Genomic DNA, 9,816 nt, shown 5'->3' on the forward strand with positions numbered 1-9,816 from the left:
AAGCTGCCAGAGATAATACAATCTATCCAAAGAACACTCCAATAGTGTTGTGGGGGAATGAAATTACACTTGTATTTGACGACATTTGTTGTGACAAATAAAATACAAGTGTGAAAAACTGCAACACTCCCGAACAAGTCTCTTCGGTCAAGTTTGACCACAGTGCTCCAGGGTGAACATTTTACCATTTTGTTGATTCAAGCATCAAATAAACGTGAAAATGTACTCATTGATGTAGTTTCCTAATTTATCTAGTATCTGTAATCGCAATCTCTCATTCACATCTCCCAGCACGAAAAAAAATTATATGAGACCAGGTCTCACGGTTAGCAGGTGAGACCTGTCCTGATGAATAACACATGGCACACATTGAATTTGTGTTGAAAGTGAAATATAAGATTTAGGTCTTGATTTACAGTTTTCTTTTGACTTCTCTCATGTTTTTTTAGGGATTGGATCCGCTTGTGTTAAATGGGTGTCTGAGCCAATAAGACCACCAAATTTCTAGGCAACGATGTTTCGTAGTATACATTGGTGGGCTAACATGTCCGTTTCATAGAAATACCCATGTACACTAATTATTCTCCACAACTCTGTTAAAAAAATATTCTCCACAACAACATCTATTATATTATTAAAATGATAGAAAACGAACAGTGAAGGTTTAAAATTATAAAGTTGTGATAAATGAACGGCAGTGATTTGTTGACCTAAGCTTGGCAAGGCAGCGTGCAAGGGAGAGTCCATACAGCCACATATTCCATCAGCAAGGCCAGCGTATAGGCAAAAGGAGTCATATAGTCATTAAAAAAAGGAATCCATACACATCGGCAAAGCCAGTGGCGAGTCCAGTAGCCAGGCTTCAACAGGCTGTAGCCTACCCTCAGAAAAAAAGAATTTTTTTTTTACTACTGCTATTCGTCTCAGCCCAGCAGCCCAACAAGGAGACACAACCAACAGCCCAATGCCCACACGCAGCGAACAAGCCATCCAGGGACGAGACCAAGCCGTCTCACACTCCCGCGACCAGACCTAGCGCCGGCGGCGGACCAGCCGAGAAGGGAGCTTGCGGGAGCGGCGGACCAGGGAGCCGGCGGGGGCGGCGGACTGCCGGAGCTCCGCGCCAGAAGCGAGGTGCTCACGCGCCCACCGACGAGCCGCGCCAAGCCGCCAACAGCCAACCCATCGCGGCTGCGCCCTGCCTGCGTGCTGCTCCGACCCCGGCTCCCTAGTCCGCCGCTCCGCGCCAGCAGCGAGGCGCGCACGCGCCCACGAGACGCGCCAACAGCCAACCCATCGCGGGCATTGGTAAGGACTCGCCAGCAGCCAACGAGTCGCAGATATAGAGAAATGTTATTGTTCTTCTGCTAATTGGTTGTTTGACCAAATGTACTGCAAATGATTTTATTGTTCATGATATAGAGAAATGTTCTTCTTCATTTTAGTGAATGATATTTATTGAGATGTTGAAAGTACTACTGAATTGCCTTGTTCTGGATTGTTCTATTTGCAGATTTACAGAAATGAAGAGAAAAAATATGAGCATAAACAGTTTTTTTGCAAGTAGTTCAATCACTCCTCGTGTCGAACCTGATCCTATCCCAGCCAGTCCACTGATCCCAGAGAATGTGAACCCAGATCCCCTTCCCCTGATTGTAGTGACCATAGTTCCTCCTTCAACTAATGAGAGAACTGATCCCTCAACCCCAAGGGATGATAGAAATGACACCACATTTGATGAAAGTACAAACCAACCAAGAATGCCTATACTAGAGTTTCATCCAAGTCAAATTATTGCTGATCCAGGACTTAGAATTCCTATAGAAGTTATGCCCCTGAAATTAGAAGAAGTGATGTGCGAAGAGCTTATTTGTTGAACAAACGAAACAAAGCTGTTGGGCATACATTCAAGAAGACAAAGGATGGTAAAATTTGGAGATCCTTTCAACGTGCGTGGCTCGACAAGTTTGATTGGTTGGAATACAGTGTGGATAAGGAGGCTGCGTTTTGCTTTCATTGCTTTCTTTTCAAGAAACCATCCCAGGCCATTAGATTTGGCAATGATGTTTTCATGAAAGATGGCTACACTCGTTGGAAAACAGGTCTAGCTAGTTTTGAAAAGCACGTTGGTGGTCAATCTAGTTACCACAACATTGCTAGGGGAGATTGCGATGATTTCAACAATCAACAAGCAAGTGTGGCTACCAAATTCCCTGTGTACAGCAAGGAGTCTGAGATATCTTATAAAATCCGCCTAACTGCATCATTGGATTGTGCAAGGTATCTCATAGCACAAGGTGAAGCTTTTCGTGGGCATGATGAATCCTCCACTTCCATCAATAAGGGCAATTTTAGAGAGTTGTTGGACTGGTACAAGAACAAGAAGGAAGATGTGAAGGAGGCATTTGATAAGGGGGCTGGAAATGCACAAATGATTTGTTCTGACATCCAAAAGGACCTTGCTGCTGCTTGTGCAATGGAGGTAACCAAAGTTATTAAGAATGACATTGGAGATAAGAAATTCTCAATACTTATTGATGAGGCTAGAGATTGCTCAATAAAGGAGCAAATGGCGGTGATTGTGAGGTAACACATACCATCTTTTAGTGTTTTTATATTGTACTAGTAATGTTTACTAATATGATTTCTTGCTGCACGTAGATTTCTAGATGATCACGGGGTGCTCCAAGAGAGATTCCTTGCCATTAAGCACATCACAGATTGTACATCTGCTGGAATTAAAGAAGCTTTGGTTGATATGTTGGAATTTCATGGTTTGCTACTGTGATAAAGTGATATTTAGAAGCATTCATGATGACCAGATCATGATACAATTCCAAAAAATGAGGGATCGGAAGGGACATTTGCCTCATGAGTTCAATGTGATTTCTTAGAGGTATAGATGTCAGTGTTAATAATTTAATACCTAGTACTGGTTGTGCATGACTTATTGTTGTCTCGCTAACAAATGTGCTAATTTGGACAGATGGCTTGTGGTTGGTGACTTGGGCATACATTTCTATATTTTGGTGAGGAGGTGTTCTGTGACTACAATATCACTTAGTAAGAAGCAACATCTCATTGTCTTTTGTTGTTGCTTCTCTAGTACTTTGATGCTTTGGTGTGTGAATTGTATTAACCTTTCTAGTATGGCTAAACATGTTACTAGTATTTTTGTTGAAAAATTTCATGTTATTTTGAGCACTGGTTTGGCAAATGTTCTCTGTTTAAATTCACAATACCAAATATTTAGTTCAAATTCAATATTTTTGAAAAATTCCAACAAATTTCCAGTAAATACTACTCCCTCCATTCCAAAATATAGTGCGCCCGCGCTTCCCGAGATCGAACTTTGACCATAAATTTAATAAACGAGACCGACTGCGGCGGGAGAAAAAGTTACATAATTAAAAACTTTCGAATACGAATTCACTGATATAACTTTTGCTCCCGCCGCAATCGGTCTTGGTAGTTAAATTTATGGTCAAAGTTAAAGCACGAGGATAGAGGAAGCACTACATTGTGGAATGGAGGGAGTACATGTTTCCAGTAGCATTCTGGGAAAGTTTGAGCACATTTGGACAAATGGCCTAGGAGATAATGGCTATTTAGCTAAGCGATTTCAAAATTTAGTTCAAAATTTAATATTTTTAAAAAAATTCAGGAAAATTCCAGTAAATACTACATGTTTCCAGTAGTATTCTGAGAAAGTTGTAGCACATTTGGACAAATGTACCAGGAGATGATGTTGTTTTTCTTCAATTGAACGTTTTATTTTTTATGCGGTTAACTTTGAGTCCACCCTACATTTTCTTTCTGGATTCGCCACTGGGCAAAGCCAGCGTATTGGCAAAAGGAATTCGTACGGGCGCCAACATATTCAACGGCACTACGTAGGTAAGCGTTAGATTGGATCTTCAAATCATCATTTAACCAAAAATAATCTTCAATTTCACTACTTTACATGCATGAGTTCGTTTGCATGCAAAAGGCATGGTATGATGTACGAGTAGCTCATACGTGCATGGGCCCGGATTCTAACAACAAACTCGACAAGAGTTCATCAAAGTAATTAGTCCAGAAACTAGGCGGGCTGAACGGGTTTCGTCGAAACTTTAAATGGATGTGAGAACCTCGTAGGTTCAACCAGGTTCGTCCATGTCGGCAAATTAATTAGCTCAACTGTTGATCATCGCGATTACAATATACAATGGTGTATCTAAATTAGAGTTTTTAGATTAACCTACCATAATATAACTATTAATAGTTGAATAAATACAATAAATTGCCTTTTTAGGGAAAAAAAAGATAAACCATTTTGTTTTTCTTTGAACTCCAAGTCTCCAACGGCACTATATATAATGAATCAGTTATTAGGTGGACATGGAATACAATTATTATATATGACTTAGAAATCAGGGTGTGCAAGGAAATTAGCACTTTCATTTTTTATTAGGTGAATAAAAAATATTAGGTGAATATAAAGTTAGCTTATGTTGTATATACGGAATTCAAATTAAAAACAGAAGGAAACTACATGAGTAAAAGTTCCATCTATACATCATATGATAATTTTTAATTTGAAGCGCGAACATGGAAGCTGGCAGAAGGCAACCTCTCGCGCATGTGCATCCATCCACGTCTTGCTAGCTAGCAGGCTAGGCGAACCAACCTGTGGTTGGATGATTAGAGAGACGGTGGTATCCTTAGCCCATCAGGGTTCAAGTCCTGGTAGTCGTATTTATTCATGGATTTAGAGCCTGTTTGGGATTGCTCTACTCCTTAAAATTCAGCTCCGCTTCAGAAAACACAAACCAAACGGGATAGCTTCAAGGTATGTTGCTCTACAAAAAAACTAAAATCCGGGGCACAACTCCCAGCTTCTTTATGAAGCTCTTCAGGGGGTGTTTCAAAAAACTCTAGAAGCTGGAGTTGGGTGGAAATTACTCACCACTGCCATCAGTAAGTGGATACCCCTTCGTTTCTCCCCCCTCGACCAATCAAATAGATCCTTTTCACCAAATTACTCATTCTTGAAGCTGGAGCTAGATGGAAGCCAAACATTCTCTTTGGTAGTGTTACAACTTCTGAATGAAACTGCTCCAAAGTGAATTTAGTGGAGCGAAACCGACTTTGGTGAAGCGGAGCAGTCCCAAACAGGCTCTTATTTCATAATTTCCGGCGATGTGCATTCAGTGGGAGGAGACGTTCTTGTCGACGACGAGGTGGCTATGATGACTTCGTAAATTTCAAGTTGATATGTCGGCTCAGTCTTTCAAAGGTACTCATCGAGGTAGGGTATGTGCATACATAGAGATGAGTGTGTACGCGTGTATATAAGCGTTTGCGTCTGTACTATGTTAAAAAAACTAGCAGGCTAGTGTGCCCTTCGCACCGGTAAAATCCACCATCGGACGACATGACAGGCTTGAGATTCAGCACGTCGTGACAGCATGCCCAACAACCACAATCTCACAAAAAATTCATGAACTACTGTTCCGCGCAAAAGAAAAAAAAATGTGAGAAAGCGATACTTCTATGGGATGTGGCCTATTCGATTGAGCTAGCAATATGCTTAACTTTTCGCAAAAAAAAAGGTAATATGCTTAGCGTGTGCTCCTATACTCCATGGAAGCCAATGCCATGTTCACACGTTACAAATAAATTGGCTCACAAAACAAGGATAAACAAGGATAGCCAGTTGCCGCTCGGGTGCTCGGCACAAGCGATAATCAAGCAATCTCAAAACCTATCAAAAAGAAAAGATTAGCCAGTTGATTAGACCATCGACGTCGGATTAATGCATGTATTGTATTCTCATCCATATAGCTATCTTTGTTTGGTCAATTCTTGCAAGGGCCTTATATTTTTCTTATATAGAAAGAATCCAACCAGAATATATGTAGATTGGCATGACATGTGCGGCGCACAGTGCTATGTTGTTTTGTTCCCACATACCAAATCTTTTGCCAACAACTTAATATGCGCAATAAAACAAAAAAAGGTATTTCCGCGTGACCCCACAAAAAGTATTTCCTCATGATATACATATTGACTATGATGTTTTATTTGAAAGGCATATCTAGGATAATAGCCACATAGGTTAGTAAATAAAATAAAAAGAATTCCATGTCCATATACAACTTACTGAAAACGATGACAAATGATGAAAAATGAGTTTCCACATTGTGTATATGACTATATGTTTTTCTATATTTTTGTACGACTAACTCAACATCTCATTGGTATGAAAAACACATAGAAAATCTAGTCGCGCGCAAATGCTCGGGCAGGGCCGGTCCTGAGATTTCAGGGGCCCGGGGTGAAACCAAAAGTCGGGGCCCCTTCACATAAACATTATAGGAGTACATATATTATCGCTTAAATGCACCAAGAGCGACATTCTTATCAAATAATGTATACATATTACCTTTCAACCATTTCTAACAATCATTCATAAAATTTCACTTATGATGGGGTCGACATGATAATACGCACTGCTAAAAACCAAAAATTAAATTACGTCAAAAGCTTGAACACTGCAACCTATGTATCATGCATGTGAACATAGATAAATTACTCAATTAGCAATATAGATATAGGAAGTAGATAGCTAGTCTGATGTTACTTCGGATTGATCGGAGCAGCGTTGACCACCTGATCAGGCAATCGCCATGATGCGATTTAGACTGACGTGAGATAGGAGGCGCTTGACGATTTGCATCACCTGGAGACCGGAGAGCCGCGTAGTTCGCCGGCACGCAAATTGTGACCTGCATCTGCAACGTCAGATCCCCGGCTGCCACCATGGCCGTTGTCGGATAGAACTGCACGGGCCACCACCTTTGAAGTCCAGCATCAACGTCGCTCCCTCATCCATCCCCACCATCGGCTTGCCGCGAGAGGAAGGGAAACAAGAAACGACGGCTGCCTCCGGTTTGTTTGGTTCGGCCATGAGCACGCGAGATCGAGGAATAGATACGTACTTTTTTTTAGGAATAGATCGAGGAATAGATGAATAGGGAACATCTTCACGATTAGAAGGAAATCCGAGCAAGGGCAACGCGTACACGCTAGCATTCTTGGCATTTCTTGGACTATCTCATCTCATCTTTATGCAAAAACAAACCAAATTCACCCCGCATATAACCCACCTAATCTTGCTTCGGCGTCCGGCCACCATGCGCCTAGCATGGCGACTCACACATGCAGATGCGCAACATTTTTGGGTCGTCGTAGCAAGCCCCCGTGTCATACTTCTCGCTGATGCACCAGGCGCAACAAGCGTCTTTGTTGTTTCCAACACAGATGTCCGGCACAGGGCAAGGTGCACAGGGGTGGGTGCCGCACGTAGGTTCGGCTGCTTCGACTATTTTCAATAAAGAGTGTCTGGCGTTGTTAAATTACATGATGAGGACGAGAGGCAACATCCATCATGACATGCATCATCCAAGAGATTAAGATATGCATGTTCTTTCTTGTGTGTTTTGCAGGTGCTTACCGGTGAAAGGCGACAGGAAGGCCAAACAATGATCGCCGCCATTGTTGTTGTGATCTTGCGAGCCGCCATGGCTCTTAAACTTGGAATTGATAGCGTAGGGAGATAAGGCTGTGGAGAGGTGCCTCTTTATATGTTGGTGCATTTTCAGATGGTTGTTCAATTAAGCATATATTTATGTTTATCGACCATATGAGCTGGATAATTTGACCTCAATGTGTGTGCTTTTGTTGTCGTTCGATGTTAAAGGCTGTTGATAAATGAGCAATGCGTCATAGTATTATGTATTTCATGTTTTAAAATGGTAGACTAGACACTTCCGACATATATTAACCCAAATATGCTATCGTGCGGTAGCGCATTTGGACCATGATTCGGGATTGGCTAGGCTTGATGAACATGGTCGTCAACATTTAGGCAACCAACATATTGGTGGTTGTCGATGACTCATCCCAATGATGGCTGGACTTAAGTCATGACATATTTAGTCTTGTTGGTTTCTTGTGAGATTTGGAATGGAACTTATTGTTGGGAAGTGTAGTAGAAAACAAACAAAAAAAGCCCTATGATCACCCAGAAACAATATGGAGATGCATTAATGGTTTGGATTTGATTGTTATCGACTCCGAGTTGCAATGGAAGAAGACAAGTCAGTGTAGATCGTACTTGGAGTCCCTCAAACCGTAGATGAACGATCCCACGAAAAGCCCACGAATAGTCCCTTAATCGGAAGACCAAAAGCATGGCCTCTCTACGAGTTGCAAGCGTAAGGGCTTCACGATCCGGCAGCGCTTCACCATCTAGAGGTAATTATCGCTGGAGAATTAGAGGAAGGAGATTAGAACCACACCGGGCTTCTAATTATGAGGATTATAGGATCTAGATCAAGCTCTAATTGATCAACTACGACCAACTAGAACTAGAACTAGAAAACTAGAGGAGGCTCCAAAACTTGTGTGTCTCAAAGGAGCAAAATCCTCTAGTATATATAGCTTGAAGGGGAGAGGAGGGGCACCACACAAGGGCGGAAAGCCCCCCCCCCCCATTGTGCATGCCAAGAGGGGGAGGAGCAGTCCTCCCCCTAGTCCAATTCGGCATCCCTTATAGGAAAGGAGGGGCACCCTTGTTGGGCCCTTGTGGCCCAAGTTGCCTTCCACCACTTGCCTTTTAAGGCCCTTGATTAATTAACTATAAAATCCTTCCAACAATTACTAGAGCCCGTTATTATTAATTTAACACCGGAAACATTTCCACCTATATATTATTTATCGGTAATACCCGGCATTGAGTGATAAACTCTGAAACCCTTTCGGTGACCCTGAAACGCTTCCGGATCCTTTTGAAACTATTTTGAATATTAATGAAACTGTTTCACAAATAAATCCTCGATACTCCCGTCCTACTAGCACTCAACGGATCATGATTACCTTGAGCTTGTGACCCTATAGGTTCGGTAAAACATAGACATGAACAAAACTCCTTTATTCAATGACCGATAGTGGAATCGTGGACGTCCATATTGATCCATATGAGTACACGAATAACGAGTGAACCTTTGATTATCATGCACTTTTATTTTTAGAAGTTATTATTCCAAAAATGAAGATAATACTTCAAAGCATACGATGCGCTCATAACTTGTCGCGACTAGCAAAGTTAGTGAGACTGGTAAATTCATTAGAGTTGTTGAGGACACAAGCAAAGTTCTTAAATGTGTTGCAGGACTGATCATTGAACTAATTTTTTTTATCTGGTGGATTGATGACTTTGGTTTCTTAATGGAGGGAGACTTGCCACTTGCCTCAAACCCTTTCACATGAGGACCCAACAATTCTACTAAGTGTGATCCTAGCTTCGAGCAACAAGCAGACAACCTGATACTTCAGGCTCAGAGACCCGAGGACCTTCATGGCTCTATTATTTCATCTCTTGAAACCTCGAACTCAGGGGTACGAACCCCTTGGATCTCAGCCCCTATGGCGGATCTTTGCGATCCCCGAAACCCTGGGCTAGCACCGATCTATGAGGTCACATGTCCAAACATGATATTTGTTGGATTTCATAGGGACTATTTGAAGGAAATATGCCCTAGAGGCAATAATAAAGTTATTATTTATTTCCTTATTCTCATGATAAATGTTTATTATTCATGCTAGAATTGTATTAACCGGAAACGTAATACACGTGTAAATACATAGACAAACAGAGTGTCACTAGTATGCCTCTACTTGACTACCTCGTTAATCAAAGATGGTTATGTTTCCTAGCCATTGACATGAGTTGTCATTTGATTAACGGGATCACATCATTAGGAGAAT

The 9,816-nt window shown here is 41.6% G+C and overlaps 1 long non-coding RNA gene across 2 annotated transcripts; it reads left to right on the top strand.

Annotated features, from left to right (window-relative positions):
• The first annotated feature begins 966 nt into the window (after positions 1-966).
• Positions 967-7,697, top strand: LOC147964541 (uncharacterized). Of its 2 annotated transcripts, XR_015607706.1 has the most exons (5): positions 967-1,308; positions 1,514-2,586; positions 2,662-2,896; positions 2,987-3,063; positions 7,494-7,697. It is a non-coding gene; the product is annotated as an uncharacterized LOC147964541 (long non-coding RNA). The 2 variants fall into 2 exon arrangements; XR_015607705.1 differs by lacking the exon at positions 7,494-7,697 and having other exon boundaries at positions 2,987-3,288.
• The last annotated feature ends 2,119 nt before the right edge of the window (positions 7,698-9,816 follow it).

Source organism: Triticum urartu, chromosome 6A (assembly GCF_056163025.1).
Source record: "Triticum urartu cultivar PI428250 chromosome 6A, HENAU_Tu73, whole genome shotgun sequence".
NCBI lineage: Eukaryota > Viridiplantae > Streptophyta > Magnoliopsida > Poales > Poaceae > Triticum > Triticum urartu.